Source organism: Stenella coeruleoalba, assembly GCF_951394435.1.
Source record: "Stenella coeruleoalba genome assembly, chromosome: 15".
In the NCBI taxonomy this organism is placed as follows: domain Eukaryota; kingdom Metazoa; phylum Chordata; class Mammalia; order Artiodactyla; family Delphinidae; genus Stenella; species Stenella coeruleoalba.
In genome coordinates this window covers 56,717,356-56,729,994 of record NC_137161.1, presented here as the reverse complement: position 1 = coordinate 56,729,994, position 12,639 = coordinate 56,717,356, and the positions used below count along the sequence as shown (strand labels likewise).

The window sequence follows — 12,639 nt, the reverse complement described above, 5'->3', positions numbered from 1 at the left end:
AGTTACCGCTGAGTTTTCATAATATACACATAAACTTCAAAGCAGCACGTTTTTATTACTGATACTTGTCCCTTCATAAACATTGTATTCTAAATAGCAATTCATTCTGAGAACACACAGCCACACAGCCAGACAGACTCAGCTCCCCACGTTTGTTTTGGGAGTAAATTCCTAGATGCTGGGCATCACCCTCTCCGGGTGCAGGTCGAGTCACTGACGCCCCCCTGGTGTTTAGTACGGCTGCGTGCAAACAGCAGAGTCCATGTAAACAAGGGGGGGGGGCCCCAAGATGAGGACGTCAAGCTGGAGTTACCTCCTAAAATCTTGGCATTTTGATTTGTGGGGACAGTTTTGGTTTTGCTTTTTGACCGCGCGGATCGTCATGTGGGATCTAGTTCCCTGACTGGGGATTGAACCCGTGCCCCCTGCATTGGGAGCTCGGAGTCTTAACCACTGGGCCACAAGGGAAGTCCCTGTATGGACAGTTTAGGACAGTGAGACGGGGGAACCCTCGAGGTGTCCTATTTTTGTTTCAATAAGTGCAAATTCTAGTTCACACATGAAACACCTTCCTGAATTCAGATAACATCTTTAAAATGAAACATTTTTCTCTTTTAGTTGTTACTCCCTCATTTTTTGTTTTTGTTTTTTTTTTTTTTGGCGGTACGCGGGCCTCTCACTGTTGCAGCCTCTCCCGTTGCGGAGCACAGGCTCCGGACGCGCTGGCCCAGCGGCCATGGCTCACGGGTGCAGCCACTCCACGGCATGTGGGATCTTCCCGGACCGGGGCACGAACCCGTGTCCCCTGCATCGGCAGGCGGACTCTCAACCACTGCGCCACCAGGGAAGCCCGCTCCCTCGTTTTAAAACCAAAGAACCAATCCAGAAGATGATGATTGTTACCGACATCACAGAAGATCATTTTGTCATAAAGAGGAGGTGCTAATGTCATTAAGGCCACTTAAAAATGGTCAAAACGCTAAATCATGCAATATATATTTCATCACAAGTTTTTTAATTAATATGCCAAAAAACATTGAATTGTACTTTCAATGGGTGAATTATATAGGATGTGGACTATATCTGAAAAAAGCCATTTCTAAAATGGTAGGGGGGAAGGAGTGTTTTTTTTTAATGACCCACTCCAGGCATCATATAAGCTAGCTATGCCACTAGGTGGTGGTATTGCTGTTTTATAGAAGAGGAAACAGAGGCTCAGAGAGGTGAAGTGACTTGCTCAAGGTCCCACAGCTGGTAAGTGGCAGAATCTGGATTCCAAGTCAGGTCTGTGTGAGCCCTTTCTGCTCTCCCATCCTGCAGCCTTCTTTTTTTTTTTTTTAATTTAATTTTATTTTTTTATACAGCAGGTTCTCATTAGTCATCCCTTTTATACATATTAGTGTATATATGTCAATCCCAATCTCTCAATTCATCCCACCACCACCCGCTCCCTGCCACCTTCCCCCCTTGGTGTCCATACGTTTGTTCTGTGTCGCTATTATCCCGCAGCCTTCTGCACCTGCCGTGGCCCCCTCCCACGGAGACCTTGACAGTGGGGGGGTAGCCAAAGCATCCACTCCACAGCTCACCTGGAGAAGGGAGTCAGGGCCAAGCATGGCGATTGAGGGAACAGGAGGTGATGTGCCGTGGAGATGTGCACCCAGGACAGGGTGTGGGCCCACACTTGGGTTTCTGGGGCAGCACCTGATAGCTTAGAATTTAGACGTGACTGACTCCAGGTACCTCAGCCCCCTTGGCCAGAGCCCAAGCCATGGAGAATTCAGGAGACCCTTGGCACTTAGTTTGGGTTCCAGGGAGAGACAGGAAGGCCGAGGATACGCAGTAGTTACCCATCTGCTGAGGCAGCTTTTGGAAGCTGAGACACAGGCCATAGGCCGCTGTCACTTGTGTTTATCCAAAGCCCAAAAGAAGGGGTCTCAATGAGAGGAACCTCCAGGTTTAACAAGCACCCACCCCGTGATCTTGCAGGTGCTCTGAGACCCACACGGGCAGAACAGGCCAACATTCTTCTTGGCCTCGGTCCCCATTCCCACTCTTCTGCCAGCTCACGGTTCAACCCCATGGAAACTGAGAAGGGGGTAGAGTACAGGCCAGAAGAAATGCGGGTGATGTGGTGCAGCCTGGCTTCCCAGCCCTGGGGACAGTCAGCCCTGATTACTTGCTCGTGTTGGCCAGAGACAGAGAGAGACAGTTGATGAGAGAGAGACTGAGGGATGAGGAAGGGGACAGGCCAGAGGTTCTCCAGGCTACTGTGTCCCCCAGGGGGCAGCTAGCAGTGTTTGGAGACAATCTGTGTTGTCACAACTGGGGAGGGGGTGCTACTGGCATCTAGTGGGTAGAGGCCAGGGTTGCTGCTCAACTTCCCAAAGTGCCCAGGACGGCCCCACAGCAAAGAAGGATGCAGCCCCAAATGTCAATATCGCTGGAGTCAAGACAGGGATAGGGAGACAGAACAGAGAAACAGCAAGTGACACAGAGACACAGACACAGGAACTGGCATCATTTGGGGAGAACAAAACCAGGAAGGAACTCAGGGTTGTGGCGGGGGGAGCGGTGAGGAGGGCAAGAACTGGAGAAGGAGGGATGGGGGAGAGATGGGAGTGAGGAAAAGAATTTGGTCCAAAGGCCCCATCGGATTCAAGTTCCATATTCAACAGACTAATGTTTCAAAGATTTAAATAATACTAAGAATGCCTGCTCTTCAACAGAATATATTATCTGTATCCAACCCAAAGGCTGGCAGAGTTCTGCCAGCAGCAGTGCAGGAGAAGGCAAATGAACTAACTTCAGCCACCGGTGGGCATAGGAGAAAAAGAGACCCAGGCAAACAGTGGGCTTCAATCACCCCTAGGAAAAAAAATTTTAAGTCATGTCTAATAGATAAGACTCTAGATGTTGAAAGGGTGTATTTGTCTGCTTCCAAAACCTTTCAGAGCACCCATTTCTGGTCCCAAACTAAGAAGACCCAGATACAACCCCAAGAACTCCCCAGATCTGGCCCCTTTGCAAAGCCCCAACATCCCCCAAGTACAGGGCTGAGCTCTTCGAGGTCTGGACTGTCCCCAGTACCAGATAGTTCCTGGGACAAGGCAGAGCCCAAAAAATATGAGTGGAATGTTTGCAATGGCTAAACTTGAACTCTTTGTAAGTCCAAGATCCTTCCAGCAGCCTCTGTCCCTCTCTGCCTTCACCTCCGCCTCTCTCTTTTCTCTGCTCCCCTGCTCTCCTCCAGCAACACTGGCTTCCATCCTGTCCCTCAAACCCACCAGGCACCCTCCTGCCCCAGGGCCTTTGCATGTTCTGTGCCCTCATGGCTCACTCCCTCCTCCCCTTCAGGTCTTTAAATTGCCACCCCCTCTCTTTCCCTTTCTACCTCCTTCCCATTCTTTGCTTTGTTTTCCCTGCAGCACTTACATCCTTCCCACTTGCTAAATAAGTCCCTCATTCATTTGTTTAATGTTTATCTCTAGATAGACTCCTGCAGTAAAAGACCGCAATATATATTTGTTGAATGAATAAATGCGCTTTAAGCCTCATAATGACTCTCTGTGATGGGGAATATCATTCACCCCATTTAAAGATGGGAAAACTGTAGCTCAGGGACCTGAAGTTGGTCACCCAAGATCACACATCCAAGAAGTGAAGTCAGGATTCTGACTACAAGCCAAGCCTCGGTGCAGGACAAGGGTCACAGCCACCCTCGGAGGAATGGCCCTGAGATGGACAACAATTGGCTAACCCTTCATGAACACTCGCTGCTCGCCAGGCACAGTGCTGAGCACCCTGTAAATGGCCCTTCTTTTTTTAAAAAAAAATTTTAATAGGATAATTATTTATTTTATTTATTTATTTTGGCTGTACCGCACGGCATGCGGGATCCTAGTTCCCTGACCAGGGATGGAACCCACGCCCCTTGCAGTGGAAGCGCAAAGTCTTAACCACTGGACCGCCAGGGAAGTCCCCAATATGGCCCTTCCTCTGATCCTCGTGATTGTGAGGAAACTGAGGCTCGGAGAGGTCATGCGACCTGCTCAAGGTCACGAAGCTAGCGAGTTCCACAGCCGGGTTCCAGCTTAGGCAGGTGGCCCAAGGTTTTCCGTCACAACCTGTGGCTATGGGGCCTCCCAGGCAAAGCCTTTCCCCAGAGTCCTGTTCTGTCCCTGGACCGGGACCTTGGGCAGGTTCCTTGCCCTGGGCCTGCTCACCTGGAAAGGGGGCCGTCTGGATTCTTCAAAGATCCTTCAATGATTCCCACACTGGAGATTTCGTAAGATTCACGTGCAGTTGGCAGCTCCCTTTCACATGGGTAAATATGGAGCTCTAGAGAGATGTGGTGTGGAATGTGGAAAGTTAGAGAGAGCTGGGTGCCCGTACCCGCTAGCCATCCATACACTGTGGGACCTCCCTGAGGAGGGTGGACGCTTGGGCCCCCTCCCCAAAAGATGTCAAGGTCCTCTCTCAGGACCTTGGAAGGTGACCATATTTGAAGATATCAGATTAACCGAGATAATCAATTTCAAATAAGGTCATTAGGGTGGGCTCTAATCCAATATGACTTATGTCCTTATAAAAAGGGGAAATTTGGACATAAAGACACAAACAAAGGGAAGACAATGCAAAGACACAAGAAGAAGACGGCCATAAGTCAAGAAACACCTCAGGCCACCAGAAGCTGGGAGCGAGGCCTGGAGCCGTTTCTCCCTCTTTTCCCCCAAAGGGAGCCCCCCTCAGCACCTGGATTTTAGGCTCCCAGCCTCCTGAACTGTGAGAATAAATGTCTTTTCTTCCAGCCAGCCAGTTTGTGGTCATGTGTTACAGCAGCCCTAATCCGGTGGATACCCCAATAAATTTTGGGTTCTGTGGAAAGTGAAGAAAAAGAGAAGGGGGGTCACTGCATACGTGCTGAAATCACACACAGTCAGGGACTTCCCTGGCGGTCCAGGGGTTAGGACTCGGCGCTTCCACTGCAGGGGGTACAGGTTCGATCCCTGGTCGGGAACTAAGATCCCACATGCCACACGGCACAGCCAAAAAAAATAAAATAAAATAGAATTTACAGCATGAGAAAGAAATATTATTCACAAAAAAAAAAAAAAAAAAAAAACACAGTCAACTTGACTCAAATTCTTGAGGCAAAGTCCTTGTTCTATTTGAACTTCAATTCTATCCTTGACTCCTGGCTGGATGGTTCCTGCACTCTGTTCTCAGAAATTCTCTTGGCTTTTATCTCTAGATTCACTCTTCTGATTCTTCATGGTTTCCCATTAAGACACAAGGCAGGGACTAACCTGGTGGTGCAGTGGTTAAGAATCCACCTGCCAATGCAGGGACACGGGTTCGAGCCCTGGTCTGGGAAGATCCCACATGCCTCGGAGCAACTAAGCCCGTGAACCACAACTACTGAGCCTGCGCTCTAGAGCCTGCAAGCCACAACTACTGAGCCCATGCACCACAACTACTGAGCCTGCACTCTAGAGCCCACAAGCCACAACTACTGAGCCCACGTGCCACAACTACTGCAGCCCATGTGCCTAGAGCCTGTGCTCTGCAACAAGAGAAGCCACCACAATGAGAAGCCTGCGCACCACAATGAAGAGTAGCCTCCGCTCGACACAACTAGAGAAAGCCCACGCGCAGCAACGAAAACCCAACGCAGCCAAACAAATAAATAAATAAAAATTTTAAATCCCTTAAAAAAAAAAGACATAAGGCAAGGTGTCTGATCACAAGCGACTTATGGAACATGACTTACTCGATTTATTCTTGCCCAGATACTGGAGATGCTTTAATAACAACCAAAAAATTGTTCATAAATAGGGATGGGTGCCTTATCAAGCACATTAAAAGGATTCGGTACCTACCCTTCAGGGAAGGGCAGCTAAAACCTTGATATGGATTGGCCTAAAGAAAAATAATCAGACAAAATACAAGAACAAGAGGGACGACGAATAGGAATTTCACTTCACGCAACTTAATTTTTATTTATTTATTTATTTATTTTGCGGTACGCGCGGGCCTCTCACTGTTGTGGCCTCTCCCGTTGCAGAGCACAGGCTCCGGACGCGCAGGCTCAGCGGCCACGCCTCACGGGCCCAGCCGCTCCGTGGCATGGGGGATCTTCCCAGACCGGGGCACGAACCCGTGTCTCCTGCATCAGCAGGCGGACTCTCAACCACTGCGCCACCAGGGAAGCCCACACAACTTAATTTTAAGAAAAGCATGGTTATCTCAATAAATGAAGCTAAAGTTTCTCCTGGACCCCAGAACTCGAACCATATTTATAAGTATATAATTCAGCTACCATTTAGTTTAAATGGCCCTGTTGGGCTAGCTTGGGAAATGTTATTATTTTACTATTTTCTGCAGAGAAAATAATTTCCAATTTACCTATCAAACAATTGATGGGCTGTTAAAATACAACCCATTTAAAAATTGAGTTAACATATAAAATACTGCTTTATGCCATAATAAAAATATTAGTACTTTCAGGTTTTTTAAAAATTATATCAATGTAGAGTAGTAATAGGTTTTATCCACCCCCCCAAATGTTACATTTAATATTGTTGATTTTGAAGGTTTTTTTTAAACATTAAAGAGTAACCATCTTGATTTTTATCTTCTCTTTCCTTTCATCCATTGATAACAAATCTTGTTACAATTTTCTTCCTTCAGTTTTACTCTGCCTGTGCTTTTTCCCTTGGGATTCCTTAGGAATCAAGGTTTGCATTCTAAAAACTCACAGTATTTTGCAGAATCAAAATACTGAGACCTTGAGAGCTAAACGGGATCTTAGAAACAGCTGAGTCAAACAAATGTTAATTGGAAACAGTAGATATCACTGAATATTTGATAAATAGACCACCCATAGGTTACAAAGCACAAAGCTGAACTGCTGCCATTGACTCTGGGAAAGCATTCCAACATGTTTTCTAAAACAGAGAAAGCCAAGGAGAAGAATACACCTAAATTGTTTTGAAAGGCTGGGTTTCAAATGTGGAATAATGGAGCTATGTGTTTGTAAACACAGCTATTTAAAAGAATGTAAGCTGCCTGCCAATGCAGGGGACACGGGTTCGAGCCCTGATCCGGGAAGATCCCACATGCCCTGAAGCAACTAAGCCCATGCGCCACAACTACTGAAGCCCGCACCCCTAAAGCCTGTGCTCCGCAACAAGAGAAGCCACCGAAGACCCAATGCAGCCCAAAATAAATAAATAAATAATAAAATTTTAAAAATTAAAGAATGTATGACTTATCTTGCCATTAAAATACCATGCAAACTTGGAAAGCTGAGCTTTGTCAGCTAAAACTAGTAAACAGAAGAGCGCAAATGAAATCATTTCTAACTGAATTCGTTGTTTATGATGATGATACTGTTGGGGTTTTTTTGGTTGTTTGTTTTGTTTTGTTTTTGGCCGCACCACATGGCTTGCGGGGTCTTAGTTCCCCGACCAGGGATCGAACCCAGGCCCTTGGCAGTGAAAGCACAGAGTCCTAACCACTAGACCGCCAGGGAATTCCCAGATACTATTTATTGTTTGGAACCAACACAGTCTTGATCATGTTTCTTTCCGGAAGGACTCCCCTCTAGAGCTCTCGTTGGAGATGAGGGACAGCTATTATAATTAGATGCTAGAGAAGTTACAACAAGAAGCTAACATTTACTGAGTGTTGATAATGTGCTAGCTCTTGCAATAAGCAAGTTGTACATAGTCTCTCATTTAATCTTTCCAAGAACTCTATGAGGTCATGCATTTAATAGGCCTAAATTCAGTTACAAGTAACAGAGACCCAAAATGACAGTGGCCTAAATAAGATAGAAGTTTACTTTTCTGTGACATAAAAATCTGTTATGGAGTGGTCCAGGGCTGGTGTGGCAGCTCCACGGTATCAGAGAAACAACTTTCTTCTGTCTTGTCCATCTACTATGCATGCCCTCCACTCTCTATTCCTAAAACGACTTCACGTTCCAGATGGCTGCTCCATCTCCAGCCATTGCACCTGCCATCCAGCTCAGGGGAAGGAGGAAAGGGGAGGAGAATGGCAACAGCGCATCCCAGAAGTTCCCCACATCACTTAGACCCTATTGGTGAACTTGGTCACAAGGCTAAACATAGCTGCAAAGGAAACTGAGAAATGTAGTCTTCATTTGGCATAGCCCCAGCTAAAATTCAGGGGAGAAACGATCTTAGGGGAAAATGAGCAGTCTTTGCCACAGGTAGGATATTCTTGTGAATCCTCTTTCACAGATGAGAAAACTTAGAAGTTAGTAACTTGACCAAGGTCACAGCATTAATAGGTGATGAGCTAGGATTTGCAAAATCCTATTTTGTGACACTTCTTCTCATGTACCTGACAATGGTAAGGTATTAGTTACTAACTCTACTATGTTGCTCAGAAGAGAGAAGTTAAACAAACACAGTACATTTAGGATTTTACTCTATTACACTCAAATCACTGCTTATTTTATCAATCAGAAATTTTTAAAGTGCAGCTATCCCCATGACAGAGAGTACTGAACAGACTAACAAAAAATAGGGTTTCCCCCTTCTCCAGGGTATGTGGGCGAAAGAGCCAGCCCCACTCATGCCCCAGAGGGTTTATGAGCAGCAGGTCAGCGTTCTCTCTCTCCGGGACTCACTGTGGCTCTGGCTGCAGCATCTTACACCCTTCACAAAAATGAACCCAAATGGATCATACACCTAAAATGTAAAATGTAAAACTCTTAAAACTCCTAGAAGATAACACAGGAGAAAACCTAGATAGGTGATCTTGGGCATAGTAATAACTTTTAAAATATAACACCAAAGGCACAATCCATGAAAGAAATAATCGATAAGCTGGACTTCATTAAAATTAAAAACTTCTGCTCTGCAAAAGACAGTGTCAAGAGAATTAGAAGACAAGCCACAGATTGGAAGAAACTGTTTGCAAATGACACATCTGATAAAGGTCTGTTATCCAAAATACACAGAGAACTCCTAAAACTCAACAATAAGGAAATAAATAACCTTATTAAAAAATGGGCCAGGACTTCCCTGGTGACACAGAGGTTAAGGAGCTGCCTGCCACTGCAGGGGACATGGGTTCAATCCCTGGTCCGGGAAGATCCCACATGCCACGGAGCAACTAAACCCGTGTGCCACAACTACTGAGCCTGTGCTCTAGAGCCCGTGAGCCACAACTACTGAGCCCACGTGTCACAACTACTGAAGCTCACGCGCCTAGAGCCCGTGCTCCACAGCAAGAGAAGCCACCGCAATGAGAGGCCCTCGCACCACAATGAAGAGTAGCCCCTGCTTGCCGCATCTAGAGAAAGCCTGCGAGCAGCAACAAAAACCAAATGCGGCCAAAAATAAATAAATAAATTTATATTTAAAAAATGGGCCAAAGACCTTAATAGACACCTCACCAAAGAAGAAACACAGATGGCAAATAAGCATATGAAAAAATACTCCACATCATATGTCATCAGGGAAATGCAAATTACAACAACAGTGAATACCATTACATACTTACTTAAATGGCCAAGATCTGAAATACTGACAACATCAAATGCTGGTGAGGATGTGGAGCAACAGGAACTCTCATACATTGTTGGTGGGAATGCAAAATGGTACAGCTACTTTGTAAGACGGTCTGGTGGTTTCTTACAAAACTGAACATACTCTTACCATACAATATCCAGCAATCTTGCTCCTTGGTATTTACCCAAAGGAGCTAAACACTTAGATCCCCACAAAAACCTGCACGTGCATGTTTACAGTAGCTTTATTCATAAGCTGTGGTACATCCGGACAATAGAATATTATTCAGCACTAAAAAGAAATGAGCTACCAAGCCATGAAAACACATGGAGAAATCTTAAATGCATATTATTAAGTGAAAGGAGCCAGTCTGAAAAGGCTATGTACTATATGATTCTAACTATATGACGATCTGGAAAAAGCAAAATTAGGGAGACAGTAAAAAGATCAGTGTTTTCCAGGGGTTGTGGTGGAGGGAGGAATGAATAGGTGGAGCACAGGGGATTTGGGGGGCAGCAAAATACTCTGTATGATACTATAATGATGGATACCTGTCATTATTCTTATGTCCAAATCCATAGAATATACACTACCAGATGAACCCTAATGTAAACTATAGACTTTGGACAATTATGATGTGTCAGTCTAAGTTCATAAGATGTACCACTCTGTAGAGGATGTTGATAATGGGAAAGGCTGCCTGGTGGGGGGCGGGTATAATATGGGAATCTCTGTACTTCCTCTCAATTTTGCTTACCTAAAACTGCCCTTTAAAAAGTCTTAAAATGGAGTCAAGGAACCTCCTAAAATATATCTATCTATATGTATGTTTCCAGGGTCAAAGGCTCTATGCCAAGCTCTGGCCCCCATTAAATTATAAAATATCAATGGTCTATCGATGGCTCTCAAACCTCAATGTGCCACAGACGTAGAGAACAAACGTACAGATACCAAGGCGAAAAGTGGGGATGGGATAAAGTGGGAGATTGAGATTGACGTATATACACTATTGATACTACGTATAAAATAGATAACTAATGAGAACCTACTGTATAGCACGGGGAACTCTACTCACTGCTCTGTGGTGACCTAAATGGGAAGAAAATCCAAAAAAGAGTGGATATATGTATGCGTATAGCTGGTTTACTCTACTGTACAGTAGAAACTACCACAACATTGTAAAGCAACTACACTCTAATAAAAATTAAAAACAAAAACACACTTCAATGTGCATCAGAATCACCCAAGGAGCATGTTAAAATTCTAGCTATTCAGCACCCCTGCCTACCACCTCCCCCCAGCAAGGTCTGATTCAGGGGGATTGGGATGTACCCTGGATCTTTACTATTAAGTCTCCCACCAGCTGACACCGATGCAGGTTCAAGGGCCACATTTTAAGAAATACGGCCCCAAAGGCTTCCTTGATCCTTGTAAGGATCTTGACCTAAGGGTCTTTCTAGCATTGACCAAGCAGACCTCCCGTGGGGCAGGGTGCAGGGTCGACCGCGCCCTCTCCACCCCTGGGGCTGGAGCCCAGTGTCAGCGGGAGGGGCTGCAAGGGACAGCTGCCATGTGGGCCAGAGGCCTCTAGATGGCAGTGCTTAGCCAGAAACAGAGCCAGCTGATGGTCCAGGGACCCCCCGCAGGGGGAAGGAGCCTGGGGCCACTGCTCTACAATCTTCCCCAAATAGCTCACACAGGGTGGACCAGGCAAGGAGCCTGAACACTGATACGTATGCAACTGAGCGATGAATGAATGAATGATAATTTGAGGGTCTGACATCATCAATAATGATAGTAGCTCACATTTACTGAAAACTAGCTACCAGGCACCGTTCTAGCCAAATTAAGATCATGCTGCATACATTTCCCATTATATTATGAGCATTTCCCCACTTCTTGAAATAGTCAAGAGCATGCTTTATAAAGACTTCATAATTTTCCACCTAGTGAAACTAATAAGATGTGTTTATCAGTCCCCTATCACTAGGTTTTTATATTATTTCTTTGTGTCTTCTATTCCAAATAATACTACACTTCATATTGTTGCATAAGAAGCAGTTTCCACAACTCTGATTATTCCCCTCTTGGGGTAAATGTTTAGAAGTGGAATTATAGGATCAAAAGCTAGGACCGGGCCTCCCTGGTGGCGCAGTGGTTGGGAGTCCGCCTGCCAATGCAGGGGACACGGGTTCGGGCCCTGGTCTGGGAAGATCCCACATGCCGCGGAGCAGCAAAGCCCGTGCGCCACCACTACTGAAGCCCACGTGCCTACAGCCCACAAGCCGCAGCTGGAGAAAGCCCGTGCGCAGCAACAGGGACACAATGCAGCCAAAAATAAATAAATAAAATAAATAATAAATTTTTAAAAATTAAAAAAAAAAAAGCTAGGACCATTTTTAAAGATCTTGATACAGATGGCCAACTAAGTTTTTGGAATATTGGAAGTTTGCCTTCTCAGGAACAACATGTATGAAGGTACATCATCCCGGACTTCCCAGTGCTGAGTAGTATCCACTTACCATTTCAAAACTGTATTCAAAACTCAGTATCTCAAAAAAAAAAAAAAAACTCAGTATCTCTTTTTAAAATTTGGATTTCACAAAGTAAGGTTGAATTTTCTATTCATATATTGATTTGTCATTTGCATTTCTGCCTGTGAATTCCGTCCCTATTTTTCCTTTTTGGTGTATTACATGTCACAGTCCCATTTTCCTTTCAATTTTGTTCATATTGGTGATGAACAAGAGTTTAAATTTATGCTCACAATTTTTTATTTTTAAAAAATATTGTCCATTTCTTTACACTTATAAGGTTAAGCATTCACAAACATTTTCCTTGTTTATGTTTTACATTTAACTTTTTAATCTCTCAAAATATCTGGGAGCATGAGATGATGCGCTAACAATTTTTCCCCCAAATATTGTTTTCCCTGACACTTGTTGGCTAATCCATCCCTTCCATCATTTGTGCTATTTTCTGATGGAATACCAAGTATATTTTCTGGAGTATCTATCTTGTTTCATTGTGCCAACACCTAACTTTTTTTTTTTTTTTTTTTTGCTGTGCCCCCAGTGCCTCCCAGCTTGCT

General features: G+C 44.9%; 1 long non-coding RNA gene across 3 annotated transcripts in view; it reads right to left on the bottom strand.

Annotated features, from left to right (window-relative positions):
- The window catches only part of LOC307198605, a 227,260-nt gene that overhangs the window by 209,000 nt on the left and 5,621 nt on the right, over positions 1-12,639 (bottom strand). The window contains exon 1 of one of the 3 annotated variants that reach the window (XR_013831653.1): positions 4,227-4,342. The exons of the other annotated variants lie outside the window; for them this stretch is intronic. This is a non-coding gene — a long non-coding RNA (uncharacterized lncRNA). Of the gene's footprint in view, positions 1-4,226; positions 4,343-12,639 lie in introns of those variants that run through there. 3 annotated transcript variants of the gene reach the window in all.